General features: G+C 35.5%; 1 protein-coding gene across 4 annotated transcripts in view; it reads right to left on the minus strand.

Moving 5' to 3' along the window:
- sd (TEA domain transcription factor 1 homolog scalloped) overlaps positions 1-24,840 on the minus strand; it is a 121,695-nt gene that overhangs the window by 56,885 nt on the left and 39,970 nt on the right. The window lies entirely within an intron of this gene.

Raw genomic sequence — 24,840 nt, forward strand, 5'->3', positions numbered from 1 at the left:
AATGCTGGAGGGCGTCCCACACTACGCTTTCTTAAACGCGGTCTCCACTCAAGGACTTTCCGGCTCTAACGGCCATCGCCTCTACGACAGGCATGACCTGCCCACTGCCACTTCAGCTTGCTAATAGTTGGGCTATGTCAGTGACCTTGGTTCTCCTGCGGATCTCCTCATTTCGGATCTTGTCCCTCAAGGAAACTCCTAACATAGCCCTCTCCATAGCTCGCTGAGCGACTTTGAATTTGTGGACAAGGCCGTTTGTTAGCGTCCACGTTTCAGCACCATAGGTGAGGACGGGAAGAACACACTGGTTAAAGACTTTCGTCTTGAGGCACTGATGGTTGTCGACATGTACTTATCTAATTAAGTCGTAGATATATAAATGGCCCTAGGCCAACACCGGGAAGTATGACGTCCACATGAAGAGGCATATTTCCAATAATAGATAAGTAAAGGCTGATACAGAAGAAGAGATATAGAGATAAGATTTTGATAACATCACACCTACCTTAGTGATAAGCAAAACAGTCAGGCGTACCGTCTTGTTCTAGGAACTTTATAAGGAGCTCAATAAAATGAAATTACAAATAAGCCAGATGTATGCTACATTACGGCCAAAACAACATATCCTGCACGCCTTAATAAAAATTGAAAGTGTTTTTTTCCACATAAGTCTAGCAATACTGAATTCATTACATATAATGCTATTTAAAGAAGAACCTAGTTTAAAGTAGAAGGGTAGTTCAGTGAGCGTAGTCAAGGAGCTGGTCGTTTAAATTGCTCCCGTTTAGCGCAGCGTAGAAAACACGTGCGAAATGTTGCCACGGGCGATTAGCAGGATTCCTCTCCGCAATAGTACATTACGGTAAAAAACAAGGATCTTGCGAGACATACATGTATAGAGTGACCATTTTTTGTGACTCAAAGTGGGACATTCGTACAAAAAAGAAAGCGGAGATAGAGTTTAACTTTCTAGTCAACTAGACGGAAATTACCATAGAACATTTTCCAAAATAGGTTTTTAGAAATGCTTTTTCAAAAAGCTTAAATTGAACAAAATATTACTACGACAAGCGTAGTGAGTACAATTTTTTTTCATTTTTTTTTTCATGAAACATGCGTGAGTGACAAGTGATATAGCTAACTTATAAGGGCGGTCGTAAGCTAGCTTAGTCTTAAGGTATCTTAAAAGGTATGAAGACTTAGCTAGTCTTCTTTGAGTCGCGGCCGAAATGATGACGCACGCAATGGCTGACGCTTCAATCCATACTAATATTATAAATGCGTAAGTGTGTCTGTCTGTCTGTCTGCTAGCCTTTCACGGTCCATCCCTTCATCCGATTATGATGAAAGGTACAGAAATAGCTTGCATACCGGGGAAGGTCACGGCTACTTTTTATCCCGGAAAATTAAAGAGTTCCCGGGATTTTAAAAAACCTGATTCAACGCGGACGAAGGCGCGGGCGTCATCTAGTACTAAATACTATGAAAATGTATGGCGTTAAACGCGGCAATTACTACGATTAACAAACGACTCAACTCCGTTATGGGACAGTTATCAGCAAAGTATCAGATAATTAAAAAATGTCCCGGATGCTCTACAAGCAGGATCGTCCCGCCGAAAACAGGATGTATGGTCACTTTACACATGCATGTCGTTCTGTTGATTTTCCATATAGGAGCGTCGTGTTGTTGACGCATCCAACGCCTATTGAGGTAATGATCTTTTATATTTATGAGTTTTTTTTAATTACTGGAAGTATTGTTTATACTACTTACTTTACTTTAATGAGCTGAACATTGCAACTGTTGTTACCATAGGTAGGTACTTAGGTACATAAAAAATTGTAAATAGAAATGTCAACAAAGATCCAAAAGATATTCATCGAACTTGGATGTAAAGAAAAAAAGTGTTCTACTAAGTGCCACACTAGGTGCCACAACTATTTGAAAGATTCTGTACAGAAACCGTGGTTTAGTCATTAGTACCTACTACCTACACCTACACCTACTATACGTATAGGCAGTTGAATTGATTACTTGACAGAGGTTATAAGAGGCCAATAGAAAACCTTTATTTTTTGCTTTATTTCTTGTCACATTGAAAGAAAAATCTGTAACACTGGTAAAGTAAAGATTTTTGCAGATCCGAAACACGAATCACGATGTGGTTACTATAAAAAACTAGGCAATTTAATATACCTAGATATATACTAAAGAATAAGAAACGCAAATAAGACCGTATCAAGGACAAAACAGACAAAGGCAAAGTACAATAAAATAAGAATTTCTCACGTACTGAGGGTATTGTAACTGGAACATACGAGTGTAGGTACGAACCTATTTGCTGAGCACTGCTATAGCGTGTAATAAAATAATTACTATGTGACCATAGACTTATGTTGTTGACTAGGCGAATAGGAGATAATAATAATGAAAAGAATAATACTATAACATTTACTATACATAATATAGCTCATTAATCGGGTTTTTAGTTAGGTAGGTAGGTAGGTATATTTTTTTATTTATTTTTTTATTTGACAATTTTTACAAATATACATAGGTTACTTACACTATTCTCAAAATTACAATACCTAAGTACTTACTTTGATTACTTTTTCCTTCTGTTTTACCGAATCAGACACAAAGCTTTATCTTATTTTTTTTACAGAATTAGTCATAAAGCATTATCATTCTATCAATGATTTATATTCCTACGAGGATAGGAAAATCTTATCGTTTGTAAAATTATCGCCAAGTCGCTGAAACAAACATTCATGTCGTAACTTAGTAACTACTAAGTAACATTTATTATGAAAAAAAAATGCCAGGGTATCTACAATTTTTAGCATAGCTACGCAATAATTCCGCTAATGTAATGCAACAGGCAAAGTGTAGGTAATTAGAAAATGAGCTTGTGCGCGATTGTTGCAACATAGACAATCAACCGTCGCGGGCGTCACTATGCGGGCCATTGTTGATTTGTTGCACCCAGGGCTGCAACATTGTTTTTTTTTAAAGAATATTAGCCATGTTATATGACTAATATTCCCTTTCCTCTCCAACTAAGCGTCAGGCTTGTGCGACAATAGTGCAACGGGCGGGGTTTGAACCGTCGGCCTTTCGGTTTTCAGTCCACATCCTTTACCGGTTGAGCTATTGAGGCTCTTAATTAAATTGATGTTTAAGATAACAACTGCTATAGACTGGTAAAAGTCGTTTCACATTGACAGCGAATCCAAACTAATTTCTAAAATTTTATAGATCACTAGAATATTATGATGCCCGCGACTTCGACAGAATGGTTTTTGGTTTTTAAAAATGAGAAGCACCATATGTCCTTCCCCGGGATGCCAGCTATCTCTGTACCAAATTTCGTCAACCGACTGACAGACATACACACTTTAGCATTATATACTCGTAATATTTTTACAATTTCAATATTTGTACCGACAAAAAAAAACAATTTTTCGCGAATTTTTCTTTGGGCCAGAAATTAGTGCTTCTAATAGTACTGTAGGTGTAGAAAATATAGAGGTCAGTATGATCTGTAAAATTTAGAAATTTGCTTCGATTAGCAAATGTAATAGAACCTAAGGGCCGCTAATTTTTTTGAAGCATGCTGGTAGGTATAATTTTATCTAAAGTTGCGTAAACACCGTGCGATTTGCAAGACTACCCAAAATGTGTCAACCCTAATTGCAATCATAAAAGTGAATGTTGTGTTTGCCTAACTAAAGATAATCCATTATTATCACAGCGTAGGTTTGGCATTAGAGCAGTGATCGTCTCTAAATGTTTAAAAATGAAAAAACTTAATTAATAGATACACCTTTCCAATATAACTTACTTAAAAAACTGAGTTTTAGATTTTGAAATAGTAGGTAGGTACCTATATTAACTAGTATTGAAAACACTGAGCACAACAAATTAACCAAAAAATTATTATACCATTTTTATTTTATAACAGACAATTCTATTAAACAAACTTAAATCAAAATTAAAAGTAAAAACAAACCACACATAAATTATTAAAATAAATTAAAATACTTATTAATTACTTAGTCTTGTAAGGTGAATTTAAGGTTTAAAAAAGTTTATAGTCCCTAAAGTAAAATAATTTCGGTATGAACATGAATCAAACATAATACGTCGAAGATCATACATTATATTTTAATCTCATAATGTAAACATCGTAAGTGTGCGGGTTCAGAGTAGTAAATATTTACTAATTTATCTTGACTACCTAATTATTGTTCCGTTTTATTGGTCATTAGCACATGCTTGCTACATTTATCGGCGGTCTCTTTATGTTTTCCTTTAGTTCCCAAACTAAACACACTTGTTATCCACACTGATATAACTATAACTGAGAAATAAGACTTCTTGTTTTTAGCTTTTAAGTTAAGCCACTGAAGGATCTTGATGATATTGGCTAAATAAATAATCAACCTACCTGTAATCTGTCGATAAGTTATTGAAAGTAACTTGTTATTTGTCAAAAAATTGTACTAATAGTCTTTTTTTCGACAATAAAACGTTAAGCTATTTATCCACTGATTATCTACCAATAGGTTGGTGAAAGATTTGCACTCATTATCTCTAACATAACAGAGTTTAGAGAAGTAACAACCGAATTGGTACGAGGCTATTTTTTATACTGGAAATCTTCACCACGGAAAACGGTAATGTACTTACCATAAGTATGATAAGTAATAATGAATGTTACTACAAATTGTTTGATTTTTAACGTTGTAACCCGGGAAGACCAATTGGGAAACTAGGAATGTCTTCTCGGAAGTATTACTTTTAGCTCTTATATGGTGAGATCTTTAGAGCGCACTTTGACTTTGCTCAAACTTTAGATAGAGATAGATTTATATCTCTAACATAAGTATGTCTCGTTTTAACTTTGACTTGAGGTCTGAGCAAGTAAGAGTGCGCTATATAGGTAGATTTCAGCCTCGGTGAAAAAAAATACTATGCCTCGAATCTTGATTTATTATTCTTCGAAATTATATTTTGAGTAAATTCGAATGTTCACCACCGTTAGGTGCCTACCAGTATTTCACCAGAATCAAGAAAGTAATACAGTAGATAAGTGCCGAACACCGGAAATAAATGCATGCTAGATGCACGATGAGATCAAAATGTGGGCATTGATATCAGTACAATAGGTAGGTTGGCTTTGAGGAAATCGATTTCATAATAACACTTCCGTTAGAGATCAGATAAAGTATTATAGATAATAAATAATCTAACCATATAAGCCACTGGGCAAGCCTTTATAGTTATAGATTGTAATCGTGAGATATTACAGTTTAGGTAGGTATAGTACGCGACACGTCGAGATGGCACTCGGGGAGGGAACGCCTCGCTCATCAGCACAGCCTCCGCGCTAATCCGGTGCGGGCGAGCGCGGGTGACGTGCGGGTGTGCAGGGCGTCCCCCCGCCCCATACCCCGATTGGCATCTTAACTTGTCGCGGACTATAGACTATAGTTGTAGGTAAGTAAGTAAGTAAGCCTTTTATTAGTTATACTTAGAATAGTTGTAGGTACATATTATTATATCTAACTGCTACAATTTTATTTAAGGGACTAGTTAATAACGTTAAGAAGTTTTTGCTTTGATAAGCGATTGGCGAATTATAAGTATCAATGCTATCCGAATTCCAGATTATTTTAATAAAAACAAGTTTTTTGTAGTTTTTTAGAAGTCTCAACTCTCAAGGGGTTGTTTTGACTCGTCCACTTTGAGCTGCTTAATATTTAGCGTTCCTTCATTAATAAACCTCTATTTTTTTTAATGTAAGTAATTCAACCGAAAGCAATTAATTAGAATAAGCGCATAAAAGCAAGTCACGTGTCGTGCGTGCGACGCAACGGTGTGGCGTCACGGATTGTGGTAACTTTGACGTAAACATTTGTAGGCAAGAAGCGTCTACGAAGACGATTGTCTACTGTGTGTTGGAATAATTTGGATACACAAAGACCTTACAAGTTCTTCTGGAATAATTTGGATACAGAAATAGGTACCTGTTACAAGCTCTTCTGGAATAATTTGGATAGACAAATAGGTACCTACCTGTTACAAGCTCTTCTGGAATAATTTGGATAGACAAATTCTTAGGTACCTCTTGCAAGCTCTTCTGAATCTGGATAGACAAATAGGTACCTACCTGTTACAAGCTCTTCTGGAAAAATTTGGATAGACAAATAGGCACCTGTTACAAGCTCTCCTGGAATAATTTGGATAGACAAATAGGTACCTACCGCTTACAGCTCTTCTGGAATAATATAATGGCTTTGGAGGTACCTCTTACAAGTGATTGAAGGACAAACCAAAAACCAACAAACAAACACCTTTTCGCATTTATAAAAAGGGTACTGATTGATCCTGTGTATTACAACATATTCAGCAAATAAATTATATTCTATAGAATAGTTATGGATACTCAGTAGAAACGAAACGTTCAAAACGTCAACAAGTCTACAGATACAAATCAGAGAACGTACAGTCAACAGTGCGGTTGCGGGCAGTAGGTTTGCCAAATTGCTAGTGACTTCAGGACAATGTCACCGGCCACTTGCAATTTTAGGTTATATTTTTAACGTCAAACAAAATAAAAGAGTTTTAAATATTATGAATTGGTATTTCCAGCTGTATTTGAAGCAAACCTTTGAGCATTCTGGCAGTGAAAGTGCATGATTCTCTGAAATCGTAAACTAAATTAAAATAAAACAATTTTAATTTAGTTTAAATTACAACCATATATATTGATGGGGCTGGCATATAGGTTACCTATAAAAGCCTTTTAAAATTTATCAAATAGAATGCAGCCCAAATTTAAATATTAGCTGAGGTGCTTTACTTTCACCAACAATTAACACGAATCAATAAACTTTTTAATCAGAATGCCTTTTTAATTTTTAATTAAGATAGTTGTTATATTTTATAAAATACTTAAGTTGAATGTGTACGGTTAGTTTAGGGAACAATGGGGCTGGCATTTTTAGGGTTCCGTACCTCAAAAGGAAAACGGAACCCTTATAGGATCACTTTGTTGTCTGTCTGTCTGTATGTCTGTCAAGCAACCTACAGGGTACTTCTCGTTGACCTAGAATCATGAAATTTGGCAGGTAGGTAGATTTTATAGCTGACATTTGGGGAAAAATCTGAAAACCGTGAATTTAGGGTTAGATCACACAAAAAAAATTAAGTCATAAGAGTTGGCGCGTGAGGAAACATTTTGTAAGGACTACATATGAACGTCAATTGCTGAGTAGACTCATAATAATAGTTACAGAAACGGTCAAAAAGTCTTCAGTTGAACATTTTTGGGCGATTGAAAAATCATCTTGTAAAAAACTAAGGCAAATAATTTCCCAGGCTATCGGGCGTGAGTATTGTGAGGGCACAAATCTGTAGTCCGTGTAGCGCCGGTCACGGGCATTGTGCCAAGACTCCACTTCCGCGGCGTGTCGCCCGCGGTCCGTCCACTTGTCATCCGGGCTAATAATAATAATTGAGGTTTTTGTAACCGCAACCGCGCGGTCCCGCGTCTCTGTTCACTCTGTGATGAAATTGAGATGAATAATATTCATTTTACGATTATAACAGGTGTACTTTTATTAATTTATAGACCAGCACTTGGCTGCAATCATGCAGGTAAGTATGTAACGTTGCAGCTAGGTGGAGCAGCAACCACGATTGCCTAAAAGATGCCTATTCACTCATGAGTCATGATTTGTTGGTAATTGGTATAGTCAAATCGGCCGGCGAAGGGCCAGTATCCATAAAACTTTTGAACAATAGTGTTTTATATTATATTTGATCAGTCATAAGTTCTAACTTACAACAGTTTGTTACAAGTCTGTCAAACTTTTAGTAACTCTATCGTAATTATTAATAACGTCATTTGACACTGAGCCTTAGCGCAAACAGTTACATTACCATTTTGAATGGGTAAGTAGTAAGTACTGACTTATGATCTTTTAGAATATTTTATCTAATTAGTTAACGTTTATGGCTATTAGCCCTTAGCCGGCCGGTTTGACTATACCTACTTTTATGTAGTAGTTTATTGTGTATATTTCACGGAAGGTTTAACTTTCGTTTTAATACAGAAGGTTTACCGTGTAGTGGTAGCAAGCATGGGTTTCAAGAAATTATATAAATGGATCACAAAATGAAATCTCGTTGAAGAAAATAGTATGGGTAAACTTACATAATGAAGCTATAGAATAAAATAAGTAGCCAGTAAATTATATGTACCTACTTAATTAAGTTCAAACAGTTCACAGTAAACCGTTATAGGGACCTGTGCAAAATGTCATAAAAACTTTTCCGTAAACAAAGTCGTAAATTACTAGCTAGCAGAGTATAGTTAAAAAAAATTAAGATTGACGTTTTCGTTGTTAACTTAAAAATTGAAAAAACGATTGAAGCTTTTTCAATACGAATAGACCGTCATCAACGTAATACACCTACTTTATTTTAATAATATAATACTAATTAGCCGTAATCGATAGTATCGCACTAATTAACAGACACAAGACAGTGTCAAGCTCACATAAGTTACATTTCACTTCGATTCCAAACTAAGATCAACAAGTGTCGATAAATCGAAACCACTTTTCGAAACAAGTAGTTTGAGTGTCGGCGCCTATAACTTTCAATTTTTAACAGTTCTCTGTACATGTGGCTTAATAAAGTAATTCGAAGCTAAATAATAAGTAGGCCAAATCGATCACGAATCGGCCGCGCTTTTTGTTGACATAAGGATCGTTAAAAGTGATTATTTGATCTCTAGCCCTTTTAATATTCTTAACAAGTGAGCAGTTTACAATTACGTCGATAAACTTGGAAAGTTACCAATTATTGAGTGATGGAATCATCTTATTAAAAGTTTTTTGAATCCAATTTTTCAGATCAGTGATCTACCATTTTCAAATTATTTTCGAGACGATATAGGTACTTAGCATTTTTGAAGTGAAAACTTTTATAGATGCGTACGCAATTTTATCTTTTAATGCCTTTTGGGAGAGTGGTAGTTCAGTTTGCAGACAAATTAAATTTTAGAAGACTGTTGGCAGATGCTTCACAACTCAATAAAACTACACTGCATTAGCCAAATTTTTTGTTAATGATCATTGATCACATGTAACATTAATTTTAATGGTTTCCTGTTTCTATAATCCGTATCTCTAAAAGATTCTATTTCTGTAAAGACTTTTCCTTGGTCCTTAATGTCTGATCTAAGTTCCAATACCTGTTTCTAGAAAACTTTAGCATCGCCGTATATTGTTGTTTTAAGATTATGTTTGCATTTTTTTTTTAGTAAGTAGGTATATTCCTCAATCTACAGTTATTAATAGAAAACTAATTTAAACATCGACATAATATTAACATCATTAATGAGACAAGAAGGCTGCCGCATATTCTTGTTTAGACTGCTATTATTATAAAGTAAAAAATAAATACTTATTCTAATGTTTATTCTATTCCAAAAGTAATTAATGCAAGTATGCATACTTCGTTCCAGTGTATGAAGTGTTAATACCGGACGTAATTACTGGACGCGATACAAGATGCTTCTGCTTCTGAGAATGTGCCATCATCACCAAAACTTATTGCTAACACTTGCTCTCCCTTATTTTATTCCATGTTAAGAATTAAATTTATTATGAGAAGACAAGCATAATGATTACACGGGATGTACAGTAATTTGTTTATTGGGTGTTAGTATGCTAATTTTATGCACCATAAAGTTTAGTGTTATGCGTAATGTATAATTTCGTAAACTTTTTGAAGATTGTGAAGCGTCTAATTGTGAATGTTATCTTTTTCATCTATGTTTTATGGCAAGCAACCATATTTCTTGAAAACGCGGGGTTTTCCCGATATGCTCTAGCGGGGTTTTACGTCATATTCACTAGTAGACTATTAGACTAAGTCCATAATTGGCTACAATCTCGTCATCTAATCTCTCTAACAGCCCAACTCAAGATTCACTATAGCATCTCAATGGAAGCCTAAACTGCTAAATTATCTGATGCTTAGCTGCTGAAAAGCGATCGCTTCTAGACGTGGTTGTCCAGTTTATGACTTTGAGTGCTCAATTATTTTAGTCCAGTTGCATGAAAGCCAGTTAAAGTGACGGTTCGGTAACAGTTAATCTTTTGCCACATATAAAAAGGAAAGTTAGTATTCATATCGCCATGATTAAGGTTAAAGTTAAAGTTTAAAATCCAGACTGAAGCCATTAAGCTTTTCCTGACGGTACCGTAACCGTAAGTTAAGCCACCTGTCATGTAACTGGTCATTAAATGAATGCGTTATGTATCTATAGCAAATACACCGATGACCTGACATCCAGTGTCAGATAATAATTCGCCAATAGTGACGTGGCAGAACACGTCACTCTTCCTACAAAACGAAAGCCTCTATTATATCTGTTAACATGTAATATGTATGCGCTAAGACACTAAAGCGTGTTAAGCTTAGGGGACATGACGTAAGTACAAAGGGTGCAGACGTCCAAGTTGTCAAACGAGAACTTTTTATCGGTCGGCCTGTCGCCGTTGAATAGAAATGAGCCTTGAATAATGCATGTGTGTCCTCCCCCCACTTTTCTATGGCGACCATCTATTTAAGCTCGCAATGCGGGACGAATTCTTTATCTTGACAAGTGTAGATTTAGAGGTGACAACGTGTGCTATAAATCTGGCCATGAGGTGGAAATGGTTGTATTTAACGGGACCTGATCAAACTAACGATATAAGAAAACCACAGTAGACGTGGGGATTTCGGTAAATAAAATGCAATCGATTTCAAAAATTTAAAATTGACAAAATGTAGGTAATTTACTCTTTTAAGAGTGGCGGCAGGCACCGACCGTTCTCCTTGGAAATTCTAACTTTGAACATGTTATACCTATGATTTTGTTGCCTTCATAACAAAAATTATATTTTGAATTTTAAACACCTCTATTATCATTGGTGCTAATTTGATTCTACCTACAGAAGTCGCTACACAAAGCTAGTAATTTAAGGTTTAAAGAAGGTATCTGTTTCACAAAATTCCCTGCTGAATATTATATAATTATTATAATATTACTTTTAAGCTATCAGTTTAGTTTACTGTAGAGTTTACAAGTTTGTGTACCTAAGACCTCCAATATTAATTGTCACTTTTCAGGACTATCAAATGAATTACTGTATTGCTGGTCACCCTACACGTTTCCCCACCTTGCTGTCAAACTGATTTGCCGTACTATACCATGGACAAGTTCCGTATACCGTTGTCATTTTTATCCTATTAAAGTTATGATGAATGTTAATGCACAGATAATATTTACTGCTGTATTTGGTTTGAAATACGATACCTATTTAGCATAATTTAAATTCACTGTGCTTTACATACGTTTGCCATTTCTGTCCTTTGATAAACAAATCGAAAGATGAATTTTAGATCGATTCGATGGGCTTATAAAACAAATATTTAACGTTAGGTCAAAATTTAGATATCAGATAGGTTCTCAAGGGGCGATCGTTATCATAGTAGAGCACGCTTTTAGATAAAGTGGGCAGGTGTGTGGTAGGAAAAAAATATCGGTCAAGTGCGAGTCGGACTCGCACATGAAGGGTTCCGTACCATCGTCCAAGAAACAACACTTTTTTTTCAATGCGGCCTTTTTCAATTTTTAACATAATTTCCTTATTTGTACTTAAGTAACCCATTTTGACGTTTCTACAAAACTATAAAATATGACAATTGTCGCCCATAGTTCCACTGGTTCCTTTACAATGAAGTTGTTTGATTGAATTGCTTCAGGATTTTTAGGGTTCTGTACCTCAAGAGGAAAAAAGGACCCTTATAGGACCACTTCGTTGTCTGTTTGTCTGTTCTGTATGTTCTCTGTCTGTTTGCCTGTCATCTGTCTGTATGTATGTCTGTCTGTCAAGAAACCTAAAGGATACTTCCCGTTGACCTACAAATATAAAATTTGGTAGGTAGGTAGGTCTTATAGCACACGTAAAGGGAAAATCCGAAAACCGTGAATTTGTGGTTACATCACAAAAAAATGTGTCAAGGTCAACAAATAATAATTACTATTTTCAACTTTCAAAGTAAGATTACTATACCAATTACCAAGTGGAGTAGGTAACATATTATTACGAAAGGGCTTTACCTGTACATTCTAAAAAAAGATCTTTAATTATTTTTATGCATACCTAATGGTTTTTGATTTATCGTGCAAAATGTCGAAAAAAATACGACTGTAGTACGGAACCCTCGGTACACGAGTCTGACTCGCACTTAACCAGTTTTGTACTCAGTTAATTTATCACCATTAGGTATCTTTTAACAGATCGCGGCTTATCGGTAGTAATTTATGTGCGCTTATATAATAATAATCAGTATCTTATTATATGTAATTGCAGCATACTTTGTATCGATAACTGTGCAATAAACAATGGCTGATTATAATAATAATCATTATTATGGCTAATTAATATATAATAATGGTAAATTAGCTTTGTTACACAATAATTTTCAGAATTCCGTAATTTGAACGAGTCGAGCTTTGCAGTAAATAGGTACATAGCAAACTGAAAACCAGTAGGTACCTAAATGGCTAAATTTTCAGAACATAGGTTAAACGACCGACACGTAGAGAGATTTGTATGTACATCTTTGAGCTCGTGTAGGTAACTATAGAAGTACACATCATCATCATCATCATCATCAACCTATTGCCAGCCTACTACTAGCACGTGTCATCACCTACACTCCTTTGTGAACATTATGGAGAACTCTGAGACATGCAGGTTTCCTCACGATGTTTTCCTTCACCGTAATTAAAGCAAGTGATAATGACAGGTTGAAATGGCAACCCTCCCCAATTGCCATTTCGACCTGTCGCGTACTATAACTCCGAATAGATAGAGATGCGTGCCCGGGATAAAACCCCCGACTACTTCTCATAAGCGTGCCATAAAACGCGCCAAGTCGGAGGTACGAGTGTAGTTCATACAAGCACGTGGCGTGATTACCCGTGCAGTAACGGTACATTAACCGAATGCAATCAAAGTGGCAACGAAGCTGTTTGTGGACTCTATTTCGATTTACCGCCGGCTTGTACCTATGATGTTTACGATACACGAGCGTAATTAATTTTGTTTATTAAACACAATTTAACCACATTTTAGCTATGGTATATGATATCAAACTTCTTATATCAAACACAAAATCTTACAAAACTTTAACACCCATCATTCAGAATATTATGTTGTAACCATAGAGAGTAACCTAATCATTCAATGGTTGAAACTGTTATTCACGGGATTGCTGAAGAAAGTCTAACACAATTTGCATAATAATACACTGGCCTACAATAGCCCTAACAATATAGGTAGACAACTGACCGAAGCTCAAAAATTGGCAGTCAGTGTGGACTGTTGACAGTAGTTAACCTTAAAACTATGAATTAGTAGTGTTGTACTTTTTGGATTTTCCAATTAATTGTAGTTAACTTACCAAAATTTCATAATTTATAAATTAAAACCTAAAACATTAGTTTAGTTTTTACATCAATCAGCACTCCGCGTACTATTGACAATTAGTAAATAGCCTGTCGGCGAAATTTTTACCCATCCCAAAATCACCCAACGCGCCTAAAGAAATTTTTACTTCAATAAACTTACAAATAACTTAGTAAGTAAATACAAATTACTTTACAATAAACTTGACTGTGCCAATATCAAGACAACAACAGTTATAAAGCAAATCAAGGTCACTATTAATGAATGAAACCTATATAAAAAGCTTGAGCGTGAGCACGAGTATATAGGGTAACGTGCAGTATGTATAAATATTAGCATAAAGGTCTCGTCAGAAGAGAATGGATTACATGTAGTCTAAGAGACTATTGCATTGTAACGTTTAACAGGAACAATGAAGCTGAAAGATTATTGAAAGAAGTAGATGTTAAATAATCATCTAGATCAATCTTGGTGTATGGAGATTTGTTTACAGCTACTCTACATAACCAGAGTAATTACTGACATAGCTCAGCGGGTTGTGAAGCTGAAGTGACAATCGGCAGGCCACATGGTTCGAAAAACCGATAGACGTTGGGGTTAGTAAGGTTCCAGAATGGCAACCTCACGTCGAAAAGCGCAGCGTTGGAAGACCGCCCACTGGGCGGAAAAACGACATTAAACAGGTCGCAGAAAACCGCTGGATTCGGGCGGCACAGACCGTGGCGTGTGGAAAAGTCTATCGGCATTCGGCAGTTGACAATGACCATGATGATGACTAGCTACTTAAAAACAACGCATTGCAGAAATTAGTAATTCAAAAATGTTAAAGCTAGTAAATATTATCTTAGTTCATTTCAATAATATTATAATGCGATCAAGAAATCATCTACGCGAATGTAGCAGAAAAATGTAGCTTGTCAAATATGGGTAATTCTAATTACTCATTATCATAAACTAAAATTGGATATTATATACCAAGGACATGCTTGGATGAATATAATAATGTGTTATGGATACCAATAAAAATTAATATTATCAGCTTTCCATAGGATGTGACTTGAGGGAATAATTTGTTAAAGATCTGTGATGTGACTGCATCTACTAGTTTATTAGTATTTTATTTAAATTTATCAGTGCTCAGATAGCACAGGCTACCAGCTTTCTAAGACCGATTGCTATTTGACCCTCGCGACCTGCAAGGGCTAACTTGTTAGTAATATTTTATATTGGTATTTAATAAATAAAATTGTCAATTATTTTAAGATATTTGTGATCTTAATCAATGACAGTAGGTACCTAGCTTAATGGTCTTTAGGAATGGGAAGTTTTAGTTAGTCTAGAGTTTTTTTTTATTATTGCTCTTGGACTCAAAGTGACTATGGTTATAAAATCTAGACACAAAAACAATTATTTTTAAATTGATTCTATAATATCGATCCAATAAAATAAAGAGGAATCAAAAACTATGTAACTAACTAACTATGAACGTAAAGGAAAACCGTCTTCAACGTCTAATTGCTAGGATTTTCAACCACGATACAAATGACTTCGTCAGTTCATTAATTTTAATTTGTATCTGTACCTGGCTGGTTTAATCTGGCAAGCAAATATAGCCATTAAGCAATTGTATTAACAATATAGCAAAGAAGCCGTGCGCTTGAGGACAATATTGCTTTAGGCATACAAAGTAATGGTGAGGTTTAGGTTGAATAGATACGAGTACATACTTTAGTTAGGCAATCAGTTTGAAATATATAAGCAGTTCATAAGAGATTAAAGCAGGTATAGGTGACACTGGATTTAGAAAATAACTAATCTAAATCCAGCTTAGAACGTCTAATGTCTTGACTTCTTGAGTTTAGATCAAAAATCTTTATCGTCTTTCCTAGCATCTTTGGTTGGTATAAACAGGTTATTTGGAGCGAAAAATTTATTATTGTCACTGGTTATTGAGCGCCGGCAATCTAAATCCTGCGTAGAACGAAAACACAATGGTAAACTGTCTCCTGGACTAATGCAATGCTAGGCGAGAAAGCTCGTTCGTGCACCAACGTCGGCAGAATTTGAACGTTTGCGACATCAGGATAGGCGTACAGATAGGACTGATCTTAAAAGGTTAAAGTTAAATATCAGCTCGGTATATTAAGCTCTACACAATTGGGAACTTTAATGTTATTCTATTCGTTTCAAAGCATTTACCGTGAGAGCAAGATTAGCAAAGTTGGTTTAGAGTTTGCAGGAAATAAACAAAAAGGATAAAGATTGGACAAAATTCCTGGCACTCATTACGGGAATATGTGCCAAGGAAAATAATTATAATAATATTTATTGTATTAGGAAAAAGGTAATGAGAATTTATGAAAAAAAAAGTTGATATCTGTATCAAAGTTTGTTTATAATCCACAATGAAGATTTAGGTATTAGGTGTGAATTGAAAATATGAGGCTTGCTCTGAAATTTTGTATCGTGTGTCTACTAACTTTTTTACTATATCATCATACAAACTGTTAACTTTACAATAAGCCTATTAACAATTTCTATGAAGGCGTGTATGGGGAGAAATACAACAATATTAAGCAGTAGTCGGCAACTTGGGCTTTTGTTATTCAACAATAGCACAGAAGATATAATAGTACTACAATAGTGGCGACAGCCGACAAAAACTAGTTTTGGGCAAATGAATAGAAAACATACAAAATGAGCCGTTAAATTACTATCAACTGATAACAATAGAAAGTTGAAAAGATGAAACTATACGGGGCAAAGTTTGGATTTGGATATGTACTTATCTAGTTGGTGTGGTGCAGCTTTGTACACAAAACAGATCTGATTTAGGGTCACTGTATATTCCTAATTGGAGATTAATAGATTATACACGAATCTAGAAAAAGGAAGATTCCTTTTATTGAAAGACTGAGTAAAAACAAAACTAAGAAGTAGACAAAGTATAGGTTTGCCAAAACTTTCCTCAATAAATCTACTACGGAGGAATATGCAGAAGGAATGTATAAAGAATTAAGATATATAACGATCCAAAAGTAACGAGTGGGTAGAAGACATTATTGGAGAAAAAAGTTGTTGCTTTACTTTTGAAAGTAGAGTTAATTGAATTGCGAAGTCGTAAATAACGGTAAACACAATGTTCCCAGGAAGGTCTGAGAAAACCAGAATGATATTGACATGTGCTGAGTTAATTTTGAATTGCCTTAAATCTTAATTAAGAGATATACTGGAAAAATTATATGTTTGACATCTCTAAACCCCATGATCTGTTGAGTCCCAGCAACAACAGTAAAAGATAAATAACACTTCTACCACAATAGGCTTAATGAGTAAGTGTTTAAGATTTAATATTATCCACTACTATTTACCTTATACGTACCTTTAGCAGGAAAACAGATGTAAATATATTATGTCATGTTTACATTCATAACACCGTAAATATACCTACCTCCCAACCTACTGAGGTTCGACAAATGAATAATTCCATTGAACAAGAATAGTATGACGTATTGTAATTTGTACGTAATACATCTTAAATTATTAGCGGCAGAAGCTTTCCTAGAAGTGAATCTAAAAGAAAAAGCAATAGCGCGAATAGAGAAGCGAACATTATTAAAGCTCGGCCCACGCGCCAGATGAATCATGCGCCTGCGCGGGACGCCTGCCCTCCCCTTCCCCTCCAACCCGCAACACAGCAAGCGAGAACAGCAAAAACATTACCTACTTTTGAATAAGTTCCCTTTCTCTTTCTACACCTCCGAGCAGCTACGTTCGGGGCCATTCATTATAACAATACAAATCATAACAACACTTACTCATGCCAAATATATTGAACTTGAAAACGCTTATGTGAATTTAATTCTCCAATCCTAAAATGCTGCTTTTTGGCGGAAACGCAAAACGTTTTTATTTTGTTTACTTCGTGTAAACATTAGATGGAAAATAAACTCTTAAATAGCAGTAAATTCACGACGACAAAATAAAAAGTCCTTTCACCTGCGAAAAACACGAATAAAATCAAGCTTTTACAAAACATATTACATATAAGTAGATACTTACTTTGAAGTGATAAAGTTAAGTTAGGTATTTTCCGCCTGTATTTAATTGGCTTAAGTACATACCTATATACTCAACTCGAGTAGGTAATAACTACGAGATAACCTAGTCACATCAGGAAAAATTGATTTAGAGAAAAAAGTTGTCTGAAATTTAAAAAAGTTCTAAACTTTCTTTAAAATTCTAAATTAGAATACCTATATGTTTAGAAGTAAGCTTTTTTTCTAATCTGTCGCATATCGAGTGACTGCTGATAATAAAATCTATAAGTAGGTATACAGTAAGTATAATTCTAGTTTAGAATTTAAGAGATTTTTGAAGCTTAGAACTTATTACCTACCTACTGCTAAAGGCAAAATTTAGATATTTAAAAGGCCATAACCTATAAAATGATTCATAAAAGTAATAATGAACTTATTAATTTAAACATTACTCGTAATGTAATGTCACATCACGTCGAGTGATTGCATTCAAAGCGTGACGAAGTTGAACGAGTGACCATGAAGTGCGTAGAGCGGCCGGTCGCCAGCGCTGTACGTAAAAACGGTGAGTCACCGACAGAGAAAGGATATTAACTCAGTCGTGCGATAGAAAAGGAAGCAAAATACAAGAAAACTGGTTTAAGATTTCGAGTTTCAATCCGATATGCTCCTGTCTCAGTCAACTTCGCTTGAGTAGCGCTGTTCCACTGCTGTTCAAAAACAGTAGGACCGAGAAGACCTCGGTTTTTTATTTTTTCCACTTGAGGTAGAGTTTAATTAATCAGAATTTATTCTTCTTTCGTTTGAGTTTGAACCGCTTGGATGTTTCCTGTAAATCCTTTTACTGCAATTAGTCACATTGTGCAGTATTTATCGTTACGTAGGTACTTTCACTTGATACTTTTAAATGTTTTTGTTTTAAGCTAAATATCATCACAATCTTATCTGGGTCTTATAAGGGGTACCTACAGAGCATTTTCTTTATCTACAGTCTGTGAAGCGGTGATGTCACCACTACTTTAGTTCTCTTATCTCGTCGCTGATAAAACACCGAGTTAGGAATGTACTGTCACGTCTCTCGGAGAAGCGTTGCACTTGCCAGAATGGTTCTTGTAAATATGACGTTTATTATGTGAAGCGTCAATTAGGCGTCCAATTGACAATAATTATTCATCGGGTTGCTACAAGTGCTACAAGTTAGCTATTAATTAAATGTAAGTAGGCGTTTGTACAGATCGACTGTCGCGTGCGGAGTTTACCAAGCCGAGCGGCAATGCTGAAGAAAGTCTACAAAGATTACAGGAATTTTCCGACTGGGTGGAAATGATCGCGTCTCGGTGAATCATTGCGTGTTTTTGCTGGTGCTCGTAGAGAAAACGCTCGACTCCACTTGATACAATACGCTGGAGTGGCAATTTAAATTGCTGTTTTAAATTTTGCTAGATATACCTTTGTAGACGTCGGTCGCTGCCCGCTTTTATTGCGTAGTCGTGAACGGGTTTGTACCTACTCGTTCTCGTGTAAAATTATGATACGAACTGCAAATTTTACGAAACGTATAATTTTGTAAAAAGAGCTAATAAAAATGGGTTAACATGATTTTGTGAACCATTTTGAGGATTGGGATATTTTTGGTTAATGTCTAAATAAATGCTTTCACTCGTCTAAAATTCTCTGAATTTTGCTGATATTTTTAGTATTCGCGAGTAAGTCAATAAAATAACACTTGACGATAAAATCAAATTTCTAGATGATTCTAAAGATCAAAAGACATTTATTTTAGAACGATAAAATTTAATCGATAATAAAATTGGTAGAAACGTAAAAAAATGTCACGCTTTAGTTAGCAACGGCGGATGTTAATCTTAATATCGTCGTGTTGTATTGATTATTCGTTATGCTCGGTTGATTCCGCTCGCCGACTCAAATCTCGTGGTCATTATCCAGTCTCATTACAATGCGCACATCACTTTATTGATACTTACTTCACTGGCTCAGTGACCCAAAGAGGATCTTTGAATTGCATCCAATTGTGCTAGACAAGGCAGCTACTATGCTTCATGCCTGACCGGCTGTATTTTACAACCAGAAGAGCTGATGCTCTTCGGAGGGCTTGTTAGTTGTTAGCCTTTACTTGATTCATTTCTCCAAGACGTCTAACAAGACGTTATTTCAGGATCACAAAAATAATCTTACCTCAATCATACTTTTCGTTGCCATCATTGTAGTAGAGTATACATTGTAGTAGTACAATATACCTATATATTGTTGCTCTTTTACATCGACTTTAGTGTTATATCGATATTATATTATTATTACTAGTATAACATTACTTTCTTTAAAAATATTAACTGTTGAGTTTTTGCTGACTCTTCTCAACAGAAAATTCTTTCCGAATCGTGAAGTGGTAGAGTCATGGCCTGTCATAAGAGCCTATAAAAATCGTATATCGCTTATGTGAAATAATACATAGATTTTTTGTAATATGGCCCTTTTTTCTATTCGTAAATATTTCAGTGATTGTTACCTTATCTAAACTTTTTAAGTTAGTTAACTTAAAGCAAATAGGTAGGTACCTAGGTAATTATATAATTTGTATCGTCTTTAAAAGAAAGTTATGAATTGGTAACGCTAATTCAGTAATCAGTGAGACAATCATTCATGATTAGATACTTACTTATTTTGTAGATACTATTAATACTTAGGTAAGTAACAATAAAGAAACACAGCAAAATACCGTCACTTCACGTACAAGGTCGCGACATAATGGATTCTGAATAATTTACGCACTTCAAAATATTCCTTTAGTCATCTAATATGCCTATTACAGAATAAGACAATTATCATAACTTCACATGAGCTTACGTTAAAAATAAAGATTAAAAAAAAAATTGTAAGTGGACTAAATTTAAAGCTTTTTGTGTTCAAATTAGAATAAAAACTAAAAAAAAGTAAATCTATTTTAGATAAAACAACAAATCTATAGTAAAATGTAATCACATATTTAAATTAAAAGAGCCATTTATCGTTGAAAGTACATCGAGTAAATTACGAACATAATAATACAAGATATAAAGACAGAACAGGGCATAATTTTATTGTGGGCCAACAATCGTTAAGGCTACTGTTACGACAGGAACCGGTTAGACCACTTCTGCCGAAAGCTTGATCAGTTTTAACGCCATAGACAGAGGGACCGCTACACGGTTCCATTTTAGATCATATTGCTTTCTCCCCTTATCGATCCATTCTTAAATTGTTATTAATTTCTTATCAGATGATAGCAATACGTTAAGCGGATGGCTCGTCTTTTGTTTGTCATTTCATTTGAAGATGTTATTTAAGTTGAATAATAGGCAATGACTTGATTACGTTTGTTACAGGTTAATCAACTTTGTGGACATGCAACTGACAACATAACAAAATATAAGTTAACGACCAAGCATACAAAGTGGAACTAAAATATTCTTGAATGAGATCAATTAAAACTCAAGTGAAACAATTTACCAACAAATTGGACTTTTACTATCAGGGAACTAAGAAATAATTATATTCCCGATCAAGTTATTTTTCTTGACTATCGTACAGAGAATACTTAAAAATAAAACAGAAAAGCAGATCTAAAACCATATTTGGTATATCAAGTAACATTGAATTACCCGGCATCGTTATGTAAATTATGTTAAACTTAAATCTTCAAATTTTAAAGGATTTGCATTTCAAGTTGTGAATAACACGATAAAATTAGAATACGTTCTAGAATATTAAAACGGTGTGGTTGATTTAAATCGATTTAGTGAGTCATCGCAGAACATTTATTAGTATATCATTTTCAAAGTGAAGATACAGAATTTAATGTGTACTCGTAAATATCGCCGGTAGCTGTGTGCCAAGATGCTAAGCTTCCTGCTATACGAATTAGTTGTCACGCTTCCAAAAAACAATTGGAGCTGAATTTTCATCAATTTCTAAGTGACTCAGATGTATCCATCCATAAAATTCTGAATGTGTGACAATGATGTAATTTGACAGTGACACGATCTGATAGTGAATGCAATTCTTTAGTGTAAAGTTCAGGTTCATTCACCTGGGAATTTTTACAAAATATTTTGTCTTCGTCAAGTTTAAAAATACTGCAATAAAAATAAAAGTTTAAATTATTATTGACAGCTTCCCGATTTTAATTGACACCCTCAAAATTTATTTGCACAACATCTTATTTTCGTTGCTACTCCAATGAATAATGCATAGCGACAGCAGTATTGCAAATCACTTATCAATCTACGGAGGACTACATTATTTTATAAAATGGAATTGATTATTCAATCATTGGCAAGGAGCAATGAATCTTTTTATATGCATGCTCAAATTATCGCGAGTGCGAGTGCCAACAGAAGTGTGATTGATGTCCGATGTCCGATCGTTGATTCTGCACGTGAACCGAAGATTGACAGCGGAGCGAATCTCGAAGCATACCTATGTAAATCAAATTGGCTAAGTGGTATCGACTTCCTGTCGAATTTAAATTAGCTAAAAGCTGCCCGAAAGCGAGGCATCGGCCACCGAAAATACCGAAAATTATCCCGTAGCGTGCTGAAAATTGTTACGCATTTAGAAATGGGTAGGTAGGTAATCGACGAAATTTAGAGCTCGAGGGTGCGCACCTGCAGGCGCCGAAGTTCATTCATGAGAACGAAACGGAACGAGACCTATAAAGAGGTCGAGAATAATCCGCGGCCGATAATAACAGTTGGCTTTTCTTAGAATTAGTACGGTGTAAAGGCTTCGACGGAGGGACTGTCACCGTCCCTCTCGCACTGAAGGAGGGAGAGCGAGAGCGCGTGGGCGGGGCAACCGGTGTTATGTCACGTCTGGGCAGATAGAGGCGTCCGAAGGCTCGCATGCTGCACTCACTGTATCCGTTGTACTTCCCGGCTCTTTATTATGAGCGTTTGTAAGAGGAGCCGAGGTCAGTGCGAGATGAACAATACTACTACTTTACAAGGAACTTATTTTTCTTTGAGGAAGATTATTTCGCGCTTTTTTTGCTTTATATGTTACGCTGCTTTTAATTATAGCCGTGTAGTCTGTAAGTTTGTTATCAATTCTGTAAAAGTGTCTTCGGAACGAGGTACTTATTATAAAAATTAAAACTTAAATTTGACACAAAAACCAATTTGAACAGTATAAAGATTAACTAACACATTGCACTAAGTTCTGTCAAAACCGGTTGAGTAAAACTGTAGATAATAATTGGTAAAGGTTAACCCATGTAGGTTGGGTATAACGTGGAAACAAGGGTAAAAAAAAACTAGTACGATACGGATATAATATTTTTATAGCGTAGCTATCATAGCAAAACTTTTTATTCTAAATTTAATTCTGTGGTTTTCGCTTAATTTTTATATAATTGGGTGATTTACGATCAGGCATGTGAAAATTGTTCACAATTCAAAGGAATTGGCCCGAGTGAACTGCTTACAGAGCAAAGCCGTCAATTTTATTGCACGAGGCATTGGCAAGGCAACGTGTGTAAATCATACATTTATGGCTATTCCGCACTATAAAGGCGACATTTCTAACCTCGCGTCGTCAGCAGGAGCGCTGCATTGCCACTAAACCTAGCACTACTTTACGTAAATCTAAGTTATAGAGAGTTAGATTTAATTTTTAGATTAAACTCTAATTTCACTTCGTCAGCAACTTTTGCTACTGAAATTAACACTAGGTACGTAAATCTGAAAGAGAAAATTAGATTTTTGGATCCCTTAATTATTCTATTGTTAAATACGGGGTTTGCTAATTATTTAGGTAGATTTGTCATCTTAACCTTTACTATCTTTATCATCATCATCGTCAACCAATAGACGTCCACTGCTGGACTGACTTCCTGCGACTTGTTTGATGTCGTCTGTCCACCTAGAGGAGGGTCGGCTAACACTGCGTTTTCCAGTGTGAGGTCACCATTCCAGCACCTTGGAACCCCAACGTTAATCGGTTTTGAACTAAGTGCCTGCCCACTGACACTTCAGCCTGTCAAGCAGCTGAAGTGAGCCAGTTGAGCTATGTCAGTTATTTTGCTTTACCTCCGGATCTCCTCATTACTCTCTCGCTACAACTCCAGACTTTATCTTAATCATACCCAATCCAGTGATTATATTTTGTACAAATTATGTACAAATAATCATTGGATACAAATTATAGGGCTGAACGGGTTGCGAAGCTGAAGTGGCAATGGGCAGGGCACAATTTGTTTTCAGTCTGTTATTATGTAAAATTATATTGTATGTATCGCTGTTGATTGCAAATAAACGAATAAAATAAAATAGTTCGTAAAACCGATTTACGTTGGGGTCTCAAAGTATTGCAATGGCGACCTCGCACCGGAAGACGCAGCGTTGGAAGACCCCCCACTAGGTGGACGGACGACATCACACGAGTCGCAGGGAGCCGCTGGATTCAGGCGGCGCAAGACCGAGGCGTGTGGAAGTCCCTACAAGAGACCTATGTCCAGCAGTGGACGTCTATCGGTTGATGATGATGATAATGATGATCATGACAAATTGTCCCCGATTGACAGGTTGTCCCCGATAGACTGGGCTAGTAGACAATGGATTATTTAGTGATGGGTAGGTTTGAGTTTTATTAAACACCATACCCCTTTCTAATTATTGCCATATCCATCTTGGACTGCAGTATCATTTTTGAATTATCACTAAACTAACATGTATACTAATTGTAATCCACGGTATTAAATAGTTTAAATCAAGATCACCGAAAGTTTTTTAAGCCGTTCTCAAAATAGTCCTCATTAACCTGGTTCGCGGGACTTTCATTCAACGGAATTAAACGTTCTTCTATATTTATCCTAATTCCTAACTACTCTCGAACGCTTTCAATTTGTTTACTTAACTAAAGCTCTCCTACTGCAAATCGAGGTTGTAAATAAAACTAATTCAGTTCAGGTCTTTCCACATAATCAATGGACGCTCAACTTAAAAGTGAAAAAATAGGTAACGGCTAATATTTTACTATATTATTAACTCACTTTCAGTAAAATTGGGGAACCAGAAAAATATTTTCAATTTGAATCATCAAAGCTAGACTAGACTAAGTTCCTTTTATAGTAAGTGTAAATCTTATACTTACACAATATGAACACATACCAAAAAAATCGTTTCACGATAGGTTTTAGACCGAATGATGTTTCTTTAAGGATAGAGAAAGAATAATATTACCTACAGTAAAAGCAT

The sequence above is a fragment of the Maniola hyperantus genome, chromosome 6, assembly GCF_902806685.2.
Source record: "Maniola hyperantus chromosome 6, iAphHyp1.2, whole genome shotgun sequence".
NCBI lineage: Eukaryota > Metazoa > Arthropoda > Insecta > Lepidoptera > Nymphalidae > Maniola > Maniola hyperantus.